Source organism: Nyctereutes procyonoides, unplaced genomic scaffold (genome assembly GCF_905146905.1).
Source record: "Nyctereutes procyonoides isolate TBG_1078 unplaced genomic scaffold, NYPRO_anot_genome, whole genome shotgun sequence".
Lineage (NCBI taxonomy): Eukaryota > Metazoa > Chordata > Mammalia > Carnivora > Canidae > Nyctereutes > Nyctereutes procyonoides.
Window position 1 is genome coordinate 64,091,103 of NW_026575135.1, and position 24,507 is coordinate 64,115,609.

Here is a 24,507-nt window from a genome sequence, read left to right on the forward strand (position 1 = left end):
GAACAAAATGAGTTTAACAAAAAAACAGAAATTGTAAAAAAGATGCAAAGAAAGGGCATCAACAACAGAAGTGATCAAGCAGATCAAGCTTGATCTCTCAGTGAGGAGCCTGCTTCTCCCTCTGCCTCTTTCTCTCTCTCATGAATAAATGAATAAAATCTTTTTTTAAAAAAAAACTATTAGGGATCCCTGGGTGACGCAGCGGTTTGGCGCCTGCCTTTGGCCCAGGGCGCGATCCTGGAGACCCAGGATCGAATCCCACATCGGGCTCCCGGTGCATGGAGCCTGCTTCTCCCTCTGCCTGTGTCTCTGCCTCTCTCGCTCTCTCTCTCTCTCTCTCTCTCTCTCTCTCTCTCTCTCTCTGTGACTATCATAAATAAAAAAAAAATTTAAAAAAAAAATTAAAAAAAAAGAACTATTACAAGGCAGGAGAGTTTAGGATGGCATTCAAAGTTCTACAAGAAAAAAACCTGTCAACCAGGAATATTTTACTCAGCAAAGCTTTATTTCAGAAATGAAGAAGAGTTAAAGACTTTCTCAGAAAAATATAACCTGAGGAAATTATCATTCAACCTATATCACAGAAAATGTTATTAGGAGTCCTTCAAGTTAAAAGAAGACTAATTAGTAACTTGAAATCATATGAAAATATACAGCACAATTAAGAACTCTAATACTGCAATATGGTATGTTAAACACTTAACCAGCATAAAGATTAAAGGACAAGAATATTACAATAATGTTAGTGAATACACAGTATGACAAGAGCTAAACTACAATATCAAAAACATAAAAGAAATAGAAGGGTAGAGCCTTGTTATGCAACTTAAGTTGTTATAAACATAAAATAGACTGTTAAATTTGTAAGATGCACAGAAAATATTCCATGTAAGTGGCAACCAAAAGAGAGCAGAGGTATTTATACTTACATATATATTATGTAAAATAGACTTTAAGCCAAAAACAATAACAAGAGACAAAAAAAGATCATGATGTAACGATAAAAGGGACAATTCATCAAGATTATAGCCAACTGTAAATATATATGTAGCCAACATCAGAACAACCAAACTGGTTAAGTAAATATTAACAGATCTGAAGGGAAAATAGACAACCACATAATATATCCTACTTTCAACAATGGATCATCTAGCAAAAAAAAAAAAAATAACAAAGAAACACTGGTTTTGAACCATACTTTAGACCAAATGGAACTGACATATATGCACATAATTTCTCATCCAATAGCAGCAGAACATATTCTTCTCAAGCACATACTAAATATTCTCCAGGATATGTCACATCAGAAGTCACATAAAGAGTCTTAGCAAGTGTAAAAAGACTGCAATCATACCAGGTTTCTTCTCTAAATCTCAATGATGTAGAACTAAAAATCAGTAACAGAAGGAGAGATGGAAAATACACTGATAAGTGGAAAATAAATAACATGTTCCAGAACAACTAACAGGCCCAAGAAGAAAGAACATCAAAAAATCTTGAAACTAACAAACATGGAAACTCAACATATCAAATTTGGGAATGTAACCAAAGCAGTGCTAAGAGGGAAGTTTATAGTGATACATGTTCACATTAAGAAGAATAAAAGAACTCAACCATAACCTTTTAATTTTATACCCCAAGGAACTAAAAATGAACTAAGTAAGCCCAATGTTAGCAAAAGGAAGGAAAGAACAAAACTTAGAGCATAAATAAATGAAATAGAAACCGCAAAAAATCACAATAGGAAAGATCAGCAAAATTAAGAGCTAGTTTCTTGAAAATATTTCAATAATCAACAAAACTTAAAAAAATCAACAAAACTAACTTTAGCTATACTAACCAAGAAATAAAGAGAGGACTTCAATAAATAAATCAGTAATGAAAGAAGAGCTATTACAATTGCTACTGCAGAAAGACAAAAGATCATGAGAGACTAATATGAATAATCATATACCAACAAATTGAGGAATGTCAAAGAAATGGATAAATTACTAGGAACATACAATCTATCAAGATGGAATAGGAAGATACAGAAAATCTGAACAGATCAATAATGAACAAGAAAATTTAATCAGTTACCAAAACTTCACAATGAAAGAAAGCCTGGGACCAGAGGGTTCCAGTGGTGAATTTCACTAAACATTTAAAGAAGAAATAATGCCAATTTTTTAAAGATTTTATTTATTTATTCACAAGAGACACAGAGAGAGAAAGGCAGAGACACAGGCAAAGGGAGAAGAAGGCTCCATGCAGGGAGCCCAATATGAGACTTGATCCCTGGAAGAGGATCATGCCCTGAGCCAAAGGTAGACACTCAACTGCTGAGCCACCCAGGCATCCCAGAAATAATGCCAATCCTTAAAAAATAAGTGCCAATCTTTTGTAACCTATTTCAGAACAAAAAGAGGGAACATTCTTAAATACTTTTTATGAAGCCAGTAATACCCTGACACCAAAGCCAGATAAGGACATTATAAGAAAATTACCAGGCAATATCCTTGATGAATATAGGTAGAAAAATTCTCAACGAGATACTAGCAAACTGAATTCAACAATACATGAGGGACACCTGGGTTGCTCAGTGGTTGAGTGTCTGCCTTCAGCTCAGGGTGTGAGCCCAGAGTCCTAGGATCTGACTCCTTGCAGATATCTCTGCCTCTCGTGAATAAATAAATAAAATCTTTAAACACACACACACACACACACACACACACACACACACACACACAAGGATCATACAACATCATCAAGTGAAATTTTTTCCAGGAATGCAAGGATGATTCAACATTTATAAATCAATAAATGTGAGGAGCCATATTAATAGAATGAAAGATAAAAGTCATGTGATATCAATAAATGCAGAAAAAAGCATGTGACAAAATACAACATCCTTTTAGAATAAAAATACTCAATATATTGAGTGCAGTAGGAACATTTTTCAACATAATCAAGGCCACATATGACAATCTCACACCTAACATTATACACACTGGTGAAAAGGTTAAAGCTTTTCCTCTAAGATCAGGAATAATACAAGTGTACTCACTCTTACCACTACTATTCAACACAATACTAGAAGTGCTGTCCGTACAATCTAGCAAGAAAAAGAAAAAGGCATCCAAATCAGAAAGGGAAAAGTAAAACTGTCATTATTTGCAAATATATAATATTTTGTATAAAAATCCTAGATTCCACAAAAAAAACCTGTCATAACTAATAAATGAATTCAATGAACTTGAAGGATATAAAATCCACGTAGTGAAATTAGCTGACAATTCTATACAGGAAATATCCCCCACAAAAAGGTTTTTCAATCCCATTCACAACACCATCAAAAAACAATATTTAGAAATAAATGTAACCAATGGAGTAAGAGACCTGTACACTGAAAAGTAAGACTCTGAGGAATGACATTAAAGAAAATACATACAAGTGGGAAGATGCCCCCTGTTCATGGATAGGAAGAATTAATATTATTAAATTATCTATACTATCAAATGACTCAATGTTATCCCTGTTCTAAATCTAATGGCATCTTTTCAAGAAAAAGAAAAATCAATCCTAAAATTTGTATTGAAGCACAAAAGACCCCAAGTAGCCAAAGCACTTCTGAGAAAAAAGAAAAAAGCAGGAGGCATTTCACTTCCTGACATCAAAGTATGCTATAAAGCTGTAGTAATCATACCAGTATGGTACTAGCTTAAATACAGATATGTAAACCAAAGGGACAGTATTAAGGGCCCAGAAATAAATCCCCAGATGTGTAGTCAACTAGTATTTGACAAGAAAGCCAAGAATACTCAATGCTTGTCCAATTAATGATGCTTGGAAAACTGGATGACCATACTCAGAGGAATGAAACCGGACCTGTAACTTATATCGCTCACAACAATTTACTTGAAATGGATTGACTTAAACATAAGACTTGAAAATGTAAAACTCAAAAAGAAAACATAAGGAAAAACTCCTTGATGCTAGTCTTAGCAATGTTTCTTTAGCTATGACACCAAAAGTGCAAGCAACAAAAGATTAGTAAGTGGGACTATAGCAGACTAAAAAGTTTCTGCACAGTGACAGAAACAAAAAGAATAATGAACAGACGACTGAATGGGAGAAAATATTGGCAAACCCTGTATCTGATAAGGGGTTAATATATGAGATATATAAAGAGCTCATATAACTCAATAGCCCCCCCCAAAAAAAAGATGAAAAAAAATGGGCAGAGAACTATGCAGACATTTCTCCAAAGAAAGAATACAAATTTTAAAAAAGAAAGAAAGAAAATATACATATGTCCAACAGGTACATAAGAAGGTACTCAACATCACTAAGCATCGGGGAAATGCAAATTAAAACCACAATGAGTTATTACCTCACACTTTTTAGAACTATCATCAAAAAAGACAAAGATAATTGTTTGTAAGGACACAGAGAAAAGGGAACCCATGGAAAACAGTATTGTGGTTCCTAGAAAAATTCAACAGAGAACTACCATATAATCCAGCATTTGCACTTCTTGGTATGTATTCAAAGGAAAGGAAAATATGATCTTGAAGATCTATCTTCGGTGTCATGTTCATTGCAGCATTATTCACAATAGCCAAGTTAGAGAAACAACCTAAGTGTTCATCAACAGTGCTCATGAATATATATATATATATGTATATATATATATGTGTGTGTGTGTGTATACACATATATACACATATATACACACACACACACAATTTCAAAAGAATATTATTCAATGATAAGAATGAAGAAAATCCTGCCATTTGCAACAACACAGATGGACACTAAGGGCAATATACCAAATGAAATGTCAGATAGCAAAAGACAAACACTACATAATATCACTTATATGTGCAGTTCAGAAAAAGAACTGAGATGTTAATAAACATGTTAAAATAATGGTTACCAGGGCCTGGGGATTGGTGAAATGTGGAGAGAGTCTGTACCCTGCCAAAGAGTACAAACTTCTAGTTATAAGACAAATATGATATACTATATGTTGGCTAATTGAATTTAAATGAAAAAGACAAGTTATGATAATCTAATGTTCAGCATAGTGATCACAGTTATTAATACCATTTTATATATTTCACAGTTGATAACAGACTAGATCTTAAATGTTCTCATCACACAAAAGAAATCCTAATTATATACGAGGTGATGGAGTTACTAGCTAATGTGGTGATTATTTTTCAATATATAAATGGCTCAAATTAACACACTGTATGCCTTTAATTTTTAACATGTTGAATTCCAATTATATCTCAGTAAAACTATGAAGGAGGGAAGAAAATAATCTTTTCTAGTGGGAGGAGAATGATTTGTTTTGTACAGTTACCTAAGATTTCAGAAACTATTTCTTGTTTAATACTGAACCAAAAGTTGAAACCAAATCCCTCGTAACCCAGCACATAGTGTGTGCTTATTACATAATACTGTGGAGACCAGTATTCCAAACCATTTGCTTCAGGATAAAGCACACTGCTGCATGCTTACTACAATGTCAGGCACTATGCTCTTTGCTAGGAATACAGAGATTAATAAAATGCAGGATTTGTTTATCTCTCTATGGCCTTACCATCTGGCATAAATGTTTGTTAAATGATGAAAGGAAAGTAATGAGTTTCAGATAATATGGATTTCTGAATGTGATGCTTCTCACGTTACATCAGTTTTATTATAGTTTATACTGCAGAGACGCTATTCTGTATACTGCTTGTCCAAGTTATGCTTGCTAATAAATAATCAACACAATATTCCTGCAACATCATCCAATTAAAAATCTACAAATCGATACCTGATGTTAGGAAAACATAATTGATTCTGACACTTAAGAGAATATCTGTATTCCTTGGATGAGAAGACAACAAAAAACTAATGAATTTTCTGGTAATCCATTTAGAATTTTTAGCAACTATTTTAATTTTAAAATAGAATATGTGATTTTGGTTTACAGCATTTTTGTGATGAAATTCATACTTTCAGTCACACTTCCCAAAAATAAATGTGTGTTTTCATATGTGATATAGTGAAAGAAATGGTTAATCAGGTCAAATTCCATTCAATATATGAAACTCTTAGTGCTTTTGTATGATTTCAGAAGGTTTTTATACAGGAACACACACATACATATGCACTCAATAAAACAACACTGTATTCTTAGAGTAACTATCAGAAGTGTATATTGATCCAAAACACTCAGTTTTTTCTATTGCCTAGGAAACTAACAACCCAGGGCCATCCCTTTATCACAGACATACTGAAAATAGTTAGGAAGGTGGAGAATAGGGTTTGGATTATTTACTATAGAACAGTTTATTGATTCGCAGTGTTACACCCCCCCACACACTCTAAGAAGAGCTAATGAGGAATATATTACTTAATGGAATAGATGTTCCCTTCTCTGTTCTTTATTAATTGCCTCATATATTGAAGCAGAAATTTTATGAGACCTAATATTACCACACACATCTCTACTTGGGCTCCCACAGAATTAGCTGGCATTTTTTTCATTCCACATGCTAATAACTGAATGGCATTAGCAGAAACCTAGCAGATTTGGAAGGTTTTCCTCATCTATTTTGGCTGATGTGTCCTCAAAGACTTAGCCTATTGTGGTAAATTCTCTTCTGCTGGCCAGAAGATGTCTAGATTTGTATGGGCGTGAATTTTTACTTTCTATTCCCATCTGTTCTCTTATTGTCTTCCCATGTACGGCTGGCAGATGTTCTGGGACTGCCTTGTCACTCTTTTGTGCATTTTCTTCCTGAAACTAAGTTGCCTTTTTTTTGGCTTGGCTTGGCTGCATCTACTTCCTGGAACACTCTCAGAGACTTTACCTTAGTAATAATTCAGATATCTCTCCAAAATTCTTTAAAATTAGCTAATTGGTTGCAATTAATTTCCCTATTTTCAGATATATTGTTTTGCTTTGTTTTGTGTGAACATGGCACATGTGATAAAATTCATTCCAAATTTTCAACCATAAACTCTTTTAGTGCTTTCACTTTGGCTGAAATCAGATGCAATTTAAGTATATTGGTATGTTGGGATAATCTGTCAAATATGTCATTATATACATATAGGACCAGTGACATAATTTGCAAGGCCTCTAATGCAAAATGAAAATGCAAGACCCCTTTTCAAAACAAAGTAAGAATTATGCTCTGCTGATATTAAAGCATTCAACAAAGTGTCTGACTTCACGGGCTGCCTCCCATGAAACCAAGCCTGTCCAAACATTTTTCTGATACAAATGCTCACATCTGAAATAATAAGCACATTTTCACTATTTATTTATGATTTTTACATTTATATTAATGATCTGCCTGATAGGACCTCAGAAATATGCAAAATCTTTTCTAGAACCTATTTCCTAGTTCTATAATATTCCTGACTTGTAAATTTTTCTGCTAAAACAATGTTGTTTGATTTATTGAATTATGTTTTCCTTATTTTGCATTCCTGGTTGTTGAGACGAAGAGCTCCGGAGACAGACAGTGGGTGTGTTTCTCCTGGCCCCACTCACTGCTTCATGACCCTAACAAGGTATTTACCTCTGAAGGTGTCTATTTCCTGGTCTATAAAATGCAGGTGGGAATTATATGCATCTCTTAGTTTTTGTATTTGTTTTCTAATAGGGATTTAACAAGTTATATTAGCAATAACCCTAGTAGACAGGAGCTTGCCAATGTTAAATACTAGCTGTGTATTTAAGCTCTTTCTTTTTTAGTAACCACTGACCTGTAAGTCCTAGTCCTGACTTCCACATCCCCTTTTAACTCTTACCATAGTATATCCCACTCCATTGTTCCCTCTCTTTTCCCTCACCATGTATTCTATCATACTATCTGGAACAGATGTTTTATTCTCTGTTTATTACAGAAGATCATTAGTCAGGAGTTCCCAACTCTGAAAATCCTTTCTAATTGTCCTACCAAAAAACTTTTTGGGATCACTAGGAGATCTTCAAGATGGTGATAAAGGATTCGGTTTTCACAACTGTTTGAATCTTACAAGCTGCCCTTCATGGTCTCTCAGATGTGGCATCCCACTTCTTTCTCCATCTTATGACCTCATGTATGTAATTTAGGTTATGCCCATTAGGCTATGAGTAAACACAAAAGACATTGTTTGTATTCTGAAACTAGTAATTTGAAATCTGAAAAGGCAAAATTACCTTTTCCTTTATGTAATGAAGTTTGTTCTCTCGTGGCTCTATACCAGAATAACTAAATATGGAAAATTCTAGCTTACATGGGCTGTCAAAACTCTCTCAAAGAAACTCTCCAATCAATCCATCTTCAGAGAGAACTGAAGTAAATATTACTATTTCTTTCATTGTTCCAAACACCCATGACATCTGGAGTCATTGGATTTGCTCACCGTTACTTAATTAGGATATCCCTGAGACACCTGGGTGGCTCAATGGTTGAGCGTCTGCCTTCGGCTCAGGTCCTGGAATGAGGTACCGTATCTGGCTCCTTGCGGAGAGCCTGCTCCTCCCTCTGCCTATGTTTCTGCCTCTCTGTGTCTCTCATGAAAAAATAAATGAAATCTTTAAGAAAAAATTAGGGCATCTCTAATTCTATCCAAACCCCATTCCACTCCATCCTCCCAAATGTTTTCAATATGTCCTCTAGAACACCCAATTGGTGATTTAAAAATTTCTCTACATTTTTAGTTTCTTCTTAACTATGATCTTGATGGAACTTGAGGATTCAGCTTCTAAAAGAGCCCCTAGAATAAGATTCTTTATCTCTCAGATACCTCAGTTGTGTGAGACAAACGGCCTGGAGGCTGAGTAATTATTCTCATTAGGTTCTGATCCAATAACATCTGATAAACAGTAAGCTTTCTTACTGTAAACATTAAGCCTTCTTAGTAAATAGACAACCTAACCTTGAGTTCCTTACCAAATACTTGGATTGGGAGAATTCACATTTAGACTTAACTAGATTAGGACTCCCACACAGTTCAGTGAGTTAATTAAGAGGACATTGGTTTAACTCCAAGCAAGTGGAAGGACAATGCTGGCATCACCTAAGACAGGAAGCGATACATGTACAGGAGCTATGGAGAATTGGAGATGACTAATTTGGGTTCCAGAAATTCAGTTTTGAACCACTTGCCTCTTTCTTTCTTCAAAAACACAATCCCATTCAACTCATCTTTAATTTTTCTTTTTTTTTTCCTCATCTCCACTGCCTTCCAGGAAACTGCCCCTAATTCACTAAAGATCTTAGTTCCCACAGTAAAATTGTTAACAATCTTTGGACTTAACATGAACATATATGATTTATGTAATTCCTGCCTCTTCATTTCTTTGATGTACTTAATAAATATTTTTTCAATATCCCCTTTCCAGTCACATTCTCCCCAAATCAGACGCTAGGCACCCTAGTTTCTGCCAATCTTAGTTTTTTCTCCCAACTTGCTTATTTGAGCACTTTAAAGATAATTTGATTTAATCAAAGTCTTTAAGCCATTAATACTGGTACTTATACATTATTTATCACCCAACACCTATTGTCCCCTCCCTACCTTTGTAGCTTAGATTGAATGAGCTTTCAATTTATGTATTTCCTGGCAAGCACCTTCAACTCCTTTACCCCCTTTGTAATACTGACTTGCAAATCCCAAACCTGATTGAAGGGTCTTCACATCCTTTGTTCTAATGTCTGAGTACATAACATTCCAGTAAAAAAAAAAAGAAAGAAAATAAAAAGAAAAAAAATGACACAATTAGGCCAACAGGCTTATTTTCCTATTTATGTTTTCATGCCTCAAATGGACACACTGTTCTGCTTGAAAATCCCATTACATGTCCCTAGAAAGTATTCCTTTCTATCCTCACAGTTTAATATTCTGCAGCTTTTTATCAATTTGCAAATGAACTTTATAACCAACCCCAGTTTTTAGTTGCTAAGTATTTTTTAATTTCATAGGATAAAACAAAAATTTCTACATTGTCCCATGACTAAATCTATACACCTGCCGGCCTTTATAGCCATATTCTCTGCCTTTGTGCTGTTACAGTGGACAATGACACCCTTCATCTAAAAATGTTAATTCCCAAACAAGTGCTCTGAGCCCATCCTTTCCCACCCTTTCAAAAGGGCTTTCCTTCTTAGTTACTACCTCTCTCTAGAAGGTTCTCACTCACTTCATCTATACTGGGTTGTCCTAAATCACATAGAAACCCATCATACTTTTTCCTGTCTCAATAAAAAAAAGTGTCTTAATAGACTACCCCTTCCAGATACTACACTTCTCTCCTCCTTTTCACAAAATCCTTACCCACACCTGCTGAATGACTCTTTGATCCTTTCCAATCTGGCTTCTTACCCCCATCACATACTGAAACCGATCTTCACTAAACTCTTGGTGACTTAAGTGTGGCCAAATCCACTGGACATTTTTCTGTTTTATCAACAATATTTAGGCTGATAGAATATGCTTTATTCGTAATAAAACCTGTTGTTTCATGGCTTTTGTAACACTCTACTATCCTGTGTTCTTTTTTCTTCTTTATATTCTTTAGCCATCTTGACAGCCTTTTTTCTTTTCCAAACATTCCCTACATTTGAGGGGTCCAGAGTTCAGCCCTTAGCTTGCTATATCCTCTCCTTAAGTCATCTTATTTAACCTCTTGGCTTTAAGGGCCATATTTATTTTTATGATCTTCCAAATTTCTATCTCCAGCATTAATTCATCAATTAAGCTTCAAACATATTTATCCAGCAATCTTACCTGACATGTTCAAAGATGTAATCACCATTCCATATTTAGAACAACCAAAATTTAACTTTTGATATCTGTCTCTAGTTGACAGCAGCCAAAAACCTGAATATTCCTTGATAATTCCCTTTCCCTTTTCCCCATCTTCAACCTGTCAGCAAGACCTGTGAGTTGTCATCCAAAATATGTTTTAAATTCATCCATTCCCCTCCATCACCAATGCCACCACACTATTTTAAGCAAGTACTGGAAATTATATTCTATCCATCATTCTGTCCCTTCCTCCTACACTCTAAGTTCTGTCAATGTAAAAACTTGTATGTCTTCACTTCTTTACCTTCTGCATCTAGAAGAGGACTAGGAATATTCTAAGCACTCTGTAAATCAAGAAGTAATGGACACTCATTCTACCACCACCGTTGATTATTCAATAAGGTCTCTTTTTTCTTCTCTAATATCATCTCTATTTCTTGTTTTCTACCTAAATCTCTGTTTTTGTTTCCATTCTCTTACTCTTATTAGGTGACTAGGAATTCTTATTTTTCTAAATGAAATATTGTTCCAGGGGCACCTCATGACTGAGTCGGTTAAGTATCTGCCTTTGGCTTAAGTCATGATCCTGGATCGATGGAGACCCAGTGCGGCTCCCTGATTAGAGAGAAATCTGTTTCTCCTTCTGCCCCTCACCACGCTCATCTTCTCTCTCATGTGCTCAAATAAATAAAATATTTTTTAAAAATCATAAAATAATAAAATATTATTCCAGAAGATACCTATGCTCTTTAGGTTTCTTTTTCAAGTCAGAAAATGTATGTACACAGGGGAAAAATTCACGACACAGAGATCAACATTATTGACTTGATATGTACACTCTGGACTTTCTTCTGTACATATATACAGAATGTATGGTCTTATTTGGGGAATATAAATAATAGTGAAAGGGAATAAAGGGGAAAGGAGGAAAAATAAGTGGGAAATATCAGAAAGGGAGACAGAACATGGAAGTCTCCTAACTCTGGGAAACGAACTAGGGGTGGTGGAGGGGAGGAGGGTGGGGGGGCGGGGGGGGTGTGACTGGGTGGCAGGCACTGAGGTGGGCACTTGACGGAATGAGCACTGGGTGTTATTCTGTATGTTGGTAAATTGAACACCAATAAAAAATAAATTTATTATTAAAATAAATAAAATAAAAATACAATAAAGTAAAAACAAAGGTTTATTCCTTTATGTATAATTTTATAACCTATTAACATAAAACATGAACATATTTCCAAATTAATAAGTATAGCCAACAGTACTTTAGTTAACTGAGTTTAACTTTATTTTAATGAATGGGAATTATTTTATTATGAATTTATTCAGTAACCCTAATATTGCTAAATATTTAGGTTGTTTTTAAGTTATTCTTAAAAAAAATGCCCGTATACAGCAGTTGGTATATACTCAAGGATTTCTTCAGACTAAAATGACAGGAATATACATAGACTTCTATTTTCAAATTGGTCTAGAGATAAGTTTCAGATATCTACTTTTCTTTCATAGTCCATTATAATTCTTATTCTCTCCAATTCTGATGTTTTCTTCTTTTAGATCACCGTTAATTTATCACATACAAGATATACTTTTTGTTTTAATATATTAGTTTTGGAATCTTACTGGAGTATTTTATTCTTTTTACATTTAATATTCATATTTTTAAAACTTCTTTCTACATGTTTAGTCTTACTTTTCTATTGGAATTTTGATCATTTGTCTTACTGAATGCTGCCATATTGTCCTAAGACACATTGAATTTGTTTTGTTTTTTTCACTTTCACTTTTGGGTTTACCTGTAGCTTTATTCTATTAATCATAAAAATTTGGAATATTTAAATAATCAAATCAGTACTTTCTTTTGTGGTTCTTAACTTTCAAGCCACGTACATAAGGCTCTCGTTTCACACCGAGGTACAGATTTTTCCTCTTCCCTAAATGATTTCACATATTCCTTTTTCCTCAGTTAAAATCATTGCTGTATCTGGAATTTACTTTGGTATGTGGTTGGACATAATATTTTTGTTGTGCTAATAACTAACCTGGTCGATGCAGTACAACTATAACATTTTTTCAGTGTTACTAAAAAACTAACATATATCACTGTATAAAGTGCTAAGCACCACAATTTGACTTCATATGCATTACAATGGGTTCAGCTAACATCCATCTTCTCATAGAGATACAGTAAAAAGAAAAGTTTTTAAATAAGAGGAAAAAAGGAGTTCTCCTTATCTAGATAACTAGGATTTACTGTGAGAACTTTCCTATGTATTGAATACCAGTGTCAGCTATAGTCAGTCACCAAGTTGTACATTACAGCTCTAGGGCTTATTCATTCCATAACTGCAAGTTTGTACCATTTGACCATCATCCTCCATTTCTCCCTCTCCCCACCCCTCCACCTCTGGTAACCACAAGTTGAATGTCTTGTCTTTGAGTTTTATTTGTGTGGTTTAGATTCCATATATGTATATTTATTTCACATATATGTGAGATCATGTATTTCTTTCTCTGACTTACCTCATTTAGCATAATTCCTTCAAGTTCCACCCATGTTTTTGCAAATGGTAGGGTTTCTTCATTTTTTTCATGGCTGAGCACCATCCTGTTTCCAATTTCGCAGAAGATGATAATGAGGATAATGATTTCAGTATCTGAGGAGCCAAGACCTTTCATTGGTCTCGTTTCCTAAATATTCTGAGCTATTGTTATTTTATGACTGTCACATCTGTGAATCAATGCCCGGATGATACACATTTTGGTCATAAGTACAGTAATTGTATTGATTGTTAAACAATTAGCAGCATTACAGTATTCACTGTTTCTACTAAAGAAAACAGACCATTTATTTAGGTGCTCTGTTATGGCTTTTGTGAGGTTTTATAATTTTCCTTATTATATACTGATAATTACTATTTATGTTTTATGATTTCTTGTTACTGTATATGTGATTCTTCATCCACTGCATTTTTAAAAAACATTTTTATTTATTTATCTATCTATCTATCTGAGAGAGAGAGAGAAAGGGGGGGGCAGCAAGAGTGGGGAGGAGAGAGAGAAGCAGGCTCTCCAGGAGCAGGGAACCTGACATAGGGCTTGATCCCAGGACCTTGGGAACACAATCTGAGCTGAAGGCAGTCGCTTAACTGACTGAGCCACCCACACACCCCTACCCACTGCATTTTCTATCTGGTAATTAGTATTTAGGAAATCTGTAGATTTTTTTTAAATGTGTTGTTTGTTCCTGCAAGCATCATTATCTCCTCGCTAATTCAGATAGATCCCAATTGATAACTTTAATTATCTCAATCAGAACATATGTTAAGATGGTAAATTTATACCTTCTAAGACCACTGACTAGCTATTAAGCTGTTCTCCTGACTCCTACTTTCTCTGGGAAATCTTTTCCATTCACATGCTAGGTTGGTCAGCCTGGGCTACCATAACAAAATACCACAGACTATATGAAATAAACAACAGGCACTTATTTCTCAATGTTCTGGAGGCTGGAAGTCTAAGATAATGATTCTGGATATTCAGTTTCTGGTGAGGGCTCTCCACCTGGCTGGCCAATGGTTGCATTTTTTAAAGATTTTATTTACTTATCTAAGAGAGAGAAAGCATGAACAGGGTGACAGAGGGAGAAGCAGACTCTCTGCTGAGAAGGAGCCCAATATGGAACTCCATCCCTAGACCCTGAGATTATAACCTGAGCCAAAGGTAAATGCCTAACTGACTGAATCCGCCCACATGGCTGCATTCTTACTATGTCTTCACATAGCCTTTGGACCGGGAGTATGTGCAGAATGAGAGGAAGAACAGGAGAGGGAGTTCTCTGGTAACTTTTCTTATAAGGACACTAATGCTAGTGGATCAGGAACCCACCCTCATTGCTTCACTTAACCTTTATTACTTCTTTAAAGACCCTATCTCCAAATACAGGCCCATTGGGGGCCCTCCACATACGAGTTCTGAGGGGATGTAATTAAATCTACAGCACATACCTTATAATTTAAGTCTCAAGTTTAACATATCATCTGTATGTCAGTAACTTCCCACACTTATTGTGGGAGGTCATGAAGAAGACATGACCTAAAACCTGGACCTGGCCAACGCAAGCTCCTTACTCCCTCCCCTGTTTTTGGAATAGGCATTCTGCTTGCTTTCCCTACTCCTTGATGCTGCCCCAAAGACACAGCCTCCAGGTAGTAAAGTGATGATGAGACCATCTGAATGGTGTACTTGACTGAACTCAGTTAAGGACTCTATATAAGCTTGTAAAAATCTGGTGACACAGGTGCAAATGTACTCATCTTGAGTTGAGGTAGGTTTGTAAATATGTTCCCTTGCTGCTTAAACCTGCCGGCTGCCAATCTGGAGTGATCTGCCTCTTTGTCCTGTCTCTCTCTGGCCTCAAGATAAAGCAACCAGTTTCAGATTACACCAAGGAAGCTCCTGGGCTTTCAAAGCAACAAATCCTCAGAGACCTCTCCATCCCTTCCTCTGATATCCAGATTGGTATTTCCAACTCTCAATTAAATAAGGGATTTAAATTTATCTTTGCACACCACTCCCTCAAACCCAAATAGACTAGAGTCACACTTTTGTTTCATTTTGTTTTCGTCCTTATCCCACCACCCCCACCGCTGGATCTTCAAAAATCCACTCTTCCCACTGCACCTGACTTTATATTTGGGCTCTCATTTGTTTTTCTAGATGGGTGAAGGTGTCTTCTCCTATTTCAACTTGTTCGAAGCTCCCTTCCCTTAAGAGACTAGATTAGTTCTCATTAACTTTTCAAATGTCACTCTCTAAAGGACTCAGTCTATGGGATACAATGCTATATAGTGCATATCTAAGAAAAGTTAACTCCAGGATTAGCCAGAACCATAGTTATCTGAATTTTCTTCCAAATCTTTTTTTTTTAATTTTTTATTTATTTATGATAGTCGCACACACACACACACACACACACACACACAGAGAGAGAGAGAGAGAGAGAGAGAGAGAGAGAGAGAGAGAGAGAGGCAGAGACATAGGCAGAGGGAGAAGCAGGCTCCACGCACCGGGAGCCTGATGTGGGATTCGATCCCGGGTCTCCAGGATCGCGCCCTGGGCCAAAGGCAGGCGCTAAACCACTGTGCCACCCAGGGATCCCCTGAATTTTCTTTATCTTCTTTGGAAGTTTTAAAATGTGTCATAGTACATATTCTGGGTTTCCAAAACATGTAATTCAAATTAAAAATAAAAATCAGCAAAAGCAAAAACAAAACACTGATTAAATAACTGGATTATGAGTTTTGCTTAATTATTACAGATTTTGAGACTTTCTTTCAGACACCTTACTTCCTTAGGGATATATTAGTTTTCATTACATTAAGTATAGGACTAGGTAATGTATTTCTAGTACACTGGAGATAAGGTTCTAAGTCTCTACTCTGTATTAACAATATATTATAAGCTAAAAATATGACATTTGGATATGTCTATAAAGTCTAATTTACTTGATTTTTTTAAGATTTCATTTATTTATTCATGAGAGACACAGAGACAGAGACAGAGAGATAGAGAGAGGCACAGAGACACAGGCAGAGGGAGAAGCAGACTCCATGCAGGAAACCCAACGTGGGACTTGATCCCGGGTCTCCATGATCACACCCTGGGCTGAAAGTGGCGCTAAACCACTGAGCCACCCGGGGTGCCCTACTTAATTTTTAAAAAATAAAACGATGGCTGTGAGCACATGAAAATCCAGCAAAGCTCAGGTTTCTGGGACTTCCTGGCTATTGTCTTAGTTCTGAAGCTATAATACTAACCAAAAGCAAATGATAATACTAGTTTTTTTTTTCTCGTTTTTACAGTACAGCACTACAGCACTTAGAGATCAGAGGAGAAAAAAATCTAAGATTCTAACTTTGCCTCAATATAATTTACCATCTGACTGCCAGGCAAAATATTAAAAAATACTTATTGTTTTGCAAGGTCTAATAAAGTCAGGCTGTAAGTCAGAAACCTAACAAGCAGGATGAAAGTTGAAAAACAACAGAAAAACAAAACTTAGTTACCAGATAATGTGTTAACACAGTCAACTAAAAAGACAGAATTTTTCCAACCTCTATGATTTTTTGGTAGGCTTGTTTTTTTTTTTTCCCAATGAGAGCCTCCCATCCTCCCAAACTCATTTCCATTTTTTAAAACATTACCTCTGGATACACTATTCTTAATCCGTTCCTCTTATCTCTTCTTTCTTCTACTAAAATACCTTGGACCAAAGCACAACAAATATAGGAAGTGTCTGAAATGTGGAAAAAAGAATGTGGACTGCCTAGGGACTTAAGGATTTCCAGAACAAGACTTGATGAGTTCTCTGGACTTCCTGAATGCTTCCGGTATGTTTCAGACAAGGCTCTACAGAAGTTTCCAGTCAGGAACCGCCAAAGGAGACAGAAAAATACTCCAAAAGACTCAGGAAAAGAGGATGTAAGAAGAGATGGCCTTTTTGGTAATCCTTGTCCAGCCAAACACCAACAGAAGAAAAATCACTTTCTCTGTCTCTTTCTCTAATGAGATGTTGGGGAGTGGTGAGAGTAAGCACTCCACCTTCCTCTTTGAGGGCCCTGGGGCTTAACAGGGAGTTGACTTCCCACCTTAAATCAGAGGCAACAAGTCTGTGCAAGTCCTCTGGCTGCTTTCACCCAGAGAGTGTGAGTAAGGCTAAGTGGGGATATGGACTTCCATCCCACCCATCTGAAACAAGGCAGGGCCCCACTTCTGCTTGAGTGGTGTTGGCAGGACTAGTGATGTTGAATATAAACACTGGTCCAGCCCACAGGCAACACTTCAACAAATAAACTGCCTAAAAAAAAAAAAAAAAAAAAAATATATATATATATATATATATATATATATATATGTATATGTTTAAATATATTAAAAATGAATTATATTTAAATGTTACATATTTACAGTTATATACATTTAGAAGTTTATTATTATACATTTTTAAACAGGAACCATTCTGGAAATGACATAATTACAGAAATGGAGAGAACAGATTAATAGTTGCCAAGGGGTGGGGCCGTGAGTATAAAAGGTCAACATAAGAGCCTTCTTGCTAATAAAAGCACCAAACAGCACTTGGACGATATGCTTGGGAGCCATTAAACAGCCAAGTTACCAACAAAAAGCACAAACATGGGGCACTGGGTGGCTCACTGGTTGAGTAACTGCCTCTGGCTCTGGTGGTAATCCTGGGGTCCTGGGATGGAGCCCCAGGTGGGGCTCCTTGCTCAGCAGGGAGGCTGCTTCTCCCTCTTCCCATGTCTCTCTCTGTGTTTCTTTTGAATAAATAATTAAAAAAAAAAAAAAGCACAAATAGGGCAGCCCCGGTGGCTCAGCGGTTTAGTGCCACCTTCAGCCCAGGGCCTGATCCTGGAGGCCCGGGATCGAGTCCCACATCGGGCTCCCTGCATGAAGCCTGCTTCTCCCTCTGCCTGTGTCTCTGCACCTCTCTCTCTCTCTCTCTCTCTCTCTCTCTCTCTCTCTCTCTCTCTCTCTTTCTCTCTCTCTCTCTCATAAATAAATAAAATCTTAAAAAAAATAAAATTAAAAAATTAAAAAAACACAAACATGTAAAAAGTATGGCACTAAATACACCTTGAAAAGGGCTCTTGATTAAGGTATGAAAGATAAATAATCAGTATTAATTATTTGGCCCCAACTAGGATGTATATTAAGAAACTCCAATTTTGGGATCCCTGGGTGGCACAGCGGTTTGGCGCCTGCCTTTGGCCCAGGGCGCGATCCTGGAGACCCGGGATCGAATCCCACATCGGGCTTCTGGTGCATGGAGCCTGCTTCTCCCTCTGCCTGTGTCTCTGCCTCTCTCTCTCTCTGTGACTATCATAAATAAATAAAAATTAAAAAAAAGATTTAAAAAAAAAAAGAATCTCCAATTTTTTGCTCCCCTGTGCTTGTTCATGAACGACAGTGAAAGCACCATGTATATGGATTGGGGGCTACGGTAAGTTCTAGCAGGCAGGGTGAATTCCCAACATGGAATCCATGAATAATGAGAATGGACTGTAATTCTCAGGAAACCCCTGGGTACCAGCAAACTAAGATCATAATCACAGTCCAAATTAAGAGATAAAATCGTATTCACAGCCAATATATATATGAGAAGCAGCTTCTGAAACCAGCCTATTTACAGTGTTCTCTTTTAAAGGATTACCACTTCCATAAAAGCAACTCGAGATTTTTATCTTTACCCCAATGATGCATTGTGAAAATGTCTTACAGCTTTGAAATGTTGCCATGCCATTTTTTTCCTTTCACAATGTGCCTTTGTGCATAGTTTATACATTTTCCCATATTCTGATATCAGAATTTCTATTTATTGACTGTCATTCTATACAAACAAAACAATAAAAAGTTACTTATCTTCCACTGTTTTTGCTATTCTTATGCACCACCTGGTAAACCTGGAAATGGTATTTATGTCCCTAAATTTACAGAGTAATTCTCTAGAATTCCTAGAGGCTGTCTCAGAGTTCGTGGTAAACTGAGGATGTTTTGTTCTTTATGCCATAACAGTTGCCAAGAATGCATTTTACAGAAAAATTGAACAAAGACTTATATAGCATGAGATCAATCAAAGCAAGAGACATTGTACACCCTTCAGGTTGTAGTGTTGGCATGAAGCAAAATTGCTTCTAGCTTTATCAATAGAAAGGGCGATAATAAAATATTGGCATTATAGGAGAAGACCAAAACTGTTTTCCTTTGTCCTCCTAGAGTTTTCTGATTGCTTATAACAGAATAATGGCAACATAATGGCCCTCTTAGTTTTCTATATATAATTATTTTCAACTGTCTGCTCCTTACTGATCTGTAACATTTTTAAGAGACTAGCATGCAGTGCATGTTGGAGTTGACTCTGGAACATCTAGCTCAACTCTCCATTTGTGTAGCAGCAATGTGGTTTGAGGACTGACCTTCCAAAGGTAACTCTGAATAGTCTAAGCCAGTCAGTTGCACACTGGAGTCACCTGTGGAGCTTTTAAAAAATATAATGTCTGGGTTTGATCCAGACATTCTCATTTAATTGGTTTGAGGTAGAGCCCAGGCTTTTAAAACTCCCCAGATGACTCTAAACTGCAATCCATGTTGAGAACTACTGGTTTAAACTAGCCATGCTAATTCCAGCTCCCTTGACATTGATTGATTCAAAATAAGGGTCGAAACCACCAAAACATGGCATTTTTATCAGTTGTGATTAGTGTCAATTGTCAACTTAAAAAAAAAAAAATCCTAGAGAAAAACCAACCAGGCATAGCATGGCCATCTCATTCAGAGATCCAGTCTGTGTCCTTATTTCCATTCATTAAAATTTTATTTGAACCAGAAAGAAGGAGACTGAGAAAATAAGGGTTCAAGTTCCTTTCTGTTAAATATCATTCCTGGGAGTCCCAAGTATTACACTATATTGACAGGACTTAGAAACAGTGAATGATCACTCTCCATAGATATTTCGCTTTGAAGCTTCACATATCTCTTGTGCTTGGCAAAAACTTAATCACATAACTATAATTATCTACAAGGGGGAATGTAATTTTTAATACAAGTGCACTGTAGCCCTAAGCAAAAGCATATTTTTGTTATTTAGAGACTAGGGGGGAATAGACTACAAACAAAGAGCAGTATTACTTTACCATTTTTAATAGCTGAGACTGGTTCAGAACATGACCCAAGCTAGGCAAAAGCAGAGAATTAAAGTAAATATAGAAAGAAAGAAACTTAGTACTTAGCTACATCATTAAGTCACTGAATCCACCAACCTGAAGACCTCTTAAGTTAAATTCATGAAGTCAATAAATTTTCTTATTCATTCTGATATGAACAAGTTTTCTGTTATATGCATTTCGAAGCAGCCTCCTGATTAGAAGAGCTAAAGAGAGTTTACAGTCACTCACTTTAATTTACCAAAGGGTGAATATATTTGCTTCATATGAAAATAAAAGTAGCAATTTACCATTATTAGATTGTGTCAAATCTGTTTGCAGTTCACTCTTTTGGTCTAGAAAAAGTAAATCCTTTTACTTTCCTGTAGTAATCAAGTTGCTACAAGTTGAAAAATATGCATAAACCCACTGTATAATTAGTTTAGACTAGGAATTAAAAATATTTGGGTTCAGTATTCTCTTCTTGAAATGAATTCAGTGTGAGAAATCAATATTTGTTTCTATTGGACTCAGACAAGAAAGAGACTGAATGTTTCCAAACCCTCTATGAATTTCCTTTTAGTAAAATGGAAAATATCATGTGGAAATTATCCCAAAACATTCTCTTTTTTTCTCTTTCCCTAATTTTTATGCTACTCTGTGTAACCAAGAAGACTAAAGATACATGTGATTGGATCTGGGAGCATGTAAAGAAAATCTAAATGAATTTATACCAGGTCCATCGATTACAAAGACATCACTCAGAGCTCATATCATGTCTTCAATTCACAGGAAGGTGTAATGACCTAAAAGGGGCCAAAGCCCAGAACAAATAATCAGAAAAAAAGATATTTATTAGGTCTCTCCTGGAATATCACAAGTAAACCATTTACCCCTGTGTTAAGTCAAAACTTACCCAGGAGTCAGGAATATTAATATCAAGATGGGCTTTATACCTCCTTGTGTGGCATTAAGCAAATAATTTAGCTTCTCTGCTCTTGATATAATCAGATAGAAAATTATTAGCTCTGTTTAATGGTCTGACAGGTCTGCTCCTATGACAAAGTTGTCTAATTGAGTCTCGGTTTTAGTTCCTTACTTAGAAAACAGTGTTGGGCCAATTCATGTCCAGTCTCTCTCAAAGTGATTCATTCTCTCTCTCTCTCCCTCCCTCCCTCCCTCAAAGATTCAAACTCCTTTTACTAATGAGGATGGTTTTCCTATAGAAAGGGCTGGGAGATAGCATTTGTTAAAAATGATATATGGAATACATAATTGGCCTATTAAATAGGCCAAATTTAGTAAGATATAAGCAGAAAATGGCCTATTTTTCCTGGTCACTCACTTTGCCTTGTTCTTTGGTGTCATTTCAGTAGATGCCACAGCCTTCTGGTTACTTTTAGGTAAATAGAACTCACTTCCAGGTGGTAAGAATCCAGGGCAATCTAATGCAGTATTTCCATCTCATACCCAATACAATGTTCTCCTCTCATCCTCAGACTGGACACAAGTCTGGGGATCTGTATTAGAAAAGAGGTATGTGTCCTGTTCTCTCTCTTCTCTTAGTCCAAATGTACCACTAAGACTTGCTGCTTCCGGCTTCTCCAGGATAAGGGATAAACAGAGTTAGAGGAAAGAGGAAAACTCTGACCTGCTGACCTGTGCTTTTACAATATGATTGTCAGCCCTCTGCAAGGCAATTGCCCAAATGTGCTTCCTCGTGGGACACACAAGGGAGAATATCTGAGATTCCCTACTGAGAAGCCCCCACTGTATCCTTGCCTGATGCAGGCTATATATTCACCATCTGATTGCTTACCATGCCCATAACTCCTTACTTCCAAAAGGAAACCTTATACTCTCTTTCTCCTGGGATCCCATCACACCAAGAGACATTCCTCTTGGTTAAAGTCCTTTTAAGCTGGTTATAGTCTGGCTATGTTTTATGCATTCATTCAGCCCCTTAGAAGGCATATACCCCTTCTCCTCTAATGAATGAAGCTTGTTCCAAAGGTGAATGTTCTTCTGGCTTCAAATCAGAGGTGGTTCCAGTCAACCATTTCCTTCAGGTTTCTCCAGATGAAATACAGCTTTTTCTTTAACCTACAAAATGTAAGTGATACATGTCTAATTTTCCAATAATTGCTTCCTATCCTCCTACAGTAGCAGGTAAAAACAGGCCTATATGCGCATACATTTTGGTAGCACCCAGCTAGAAAATAAGAGATGTCATCTAGAAAGTTAAGAAATGCCATCTCACCAATGGGTTCTTCGGCCAGTCTTATTTTTTGCTTAAGAAGATTCAGCTCCTTTCCCCATACCCACCCAAACAACAGAACAGAAAATACTGTAGCACTTATGGCACAAATCCCCACTGAAGGATCTTCCTATTTAACCACTGTCTGGCCTTTACTTCTGTAGGCTGGAGATAGATAATGTGGCCATGATCTTAGAGATGGTGATGGTACTCTAATAAGACTTTCATATGTTATTGTGTTTCCTTTTAAAACATGGAAAGAATTATTACCCATTATCCTTAGCTATAAAGAAAGATTTGGTCAAAATCCTGAAACAACTAGAATATATTTAGATAGAAAGAGGAAGGAAGAAGGAAGAAGGAAGAAGGAAGAAGGAAGGAAGGAAGGAAGGAAGGAAGGAAGGAAGGAAGGAAGGAAGAGAAAGAAAGAAGGAAGGAAGGAAGGAAGGAAGGAAGGAAGGAAGAAGGGAGAGAAAAAACAGTTCATAGTGAAAAGAGACACAAAGGCTTACATTTTATGAGCAAGGCTTAGAAATAGGAAATCTCTTTGAAAGAATATTTTGAGAAAATATTTTCTAAATTACTCATAAGTTTAGCTTATGTTACAATAAATTTCATGTGTGACATATTTAAAATCTTTCTGCTTTTCTCTGGATGATGTTTTATGCACATCTGTTTAATAGAACATGGAAACTATTTTATGTTTTAATCACTTCCTTTTTCAGCAACAGAAACTTTGCTAAAACTCTCCTATTAAGTTCTCAAGGGTGCATGTGAATTATACTGCAGCCAAACAAATAAAACTGCAGTTGAATCATCAATGTGACATTTATGTTATTTGGGATACGGGCTTTCTGGGAATTCCCCCTTTATCCTACTTCCTGTTATGGCGACATTCTTCTGCATGGTAGTCACTGGTTATTAGAATTAATCCTATCATCTTCATCATAATTAATATTAAATTTATTTTTATTAACTTCCTAGACACAGGAGAGCTATGTTATTCTCTAAGCAAAGAAAACTGGTATGTGTTCTCCTCCAGAGTTTTCCATTTGGAGCCAATCAGTTCAAATAACAGACTCATTGGGATGGAGATCATTTTATAACCATAGTTATCATCCCCATAATCACCATCATTATCATCAAGAGTACCTACAATATGCCGAGTTTATAGCAGGTGCCTTAATTATATCATCTGTAACCATCAAGTCACCTGGGGGGACTGCTGTGGAGGCCTCTATTTTCTCCTCTTACAAGAGTGTGGGGGTTTCATTAACAGGGTAGTTTGGAAGCTGAGCTTCATTGGGTCTTGAGCTGAAGTCCTCTTGGGTACTTTCTGAGAAAGGGTTCAATGATGCTATTAGGCCCCCCGCCATTGTCTGATAGAGCTTAGAACAGATGACATGGAACATTCTCCCTGGGACTTATGAATCACTGGACCAATATAATTAACAGCCTGAGGATCAACTATACTATTTGTCAGTTATATTGGGACATTTTTTTAAAGTAAGGCACGGTCACCTCAGATGGGAAGAAAAAATGCAAGCTAACCAAGAGAAAAAGAAAATCCAGTTCACTTAGCTATTCTTCTCTGTGGGGCAAACAGTGTGGACACATTTTTATCTCCATGAGAGAGTCTCCTCAGATGGAGTTTTATTCATGACCTCTCAGGTTGGCCTCCTTCCTCACCCCTACCAGTTTCTCACCTGAGAATTACAGTAGCTTCCTGGGAAAACTCCA

General features: G+C 36.4%; 1 pseudogene; it reads right to left on the minus strand.

Annotated features, from left to right (window-relative positions):
* LOC129494629 (cytohesin-3-like) overlaps positions 1-24,143 on the minus strand; it is an 87,507-nt pseudogene extending 63,364 nt beyond the window's left edge.
* Positions 24,144-24,507: the final 364 nt, after the last annotated feature.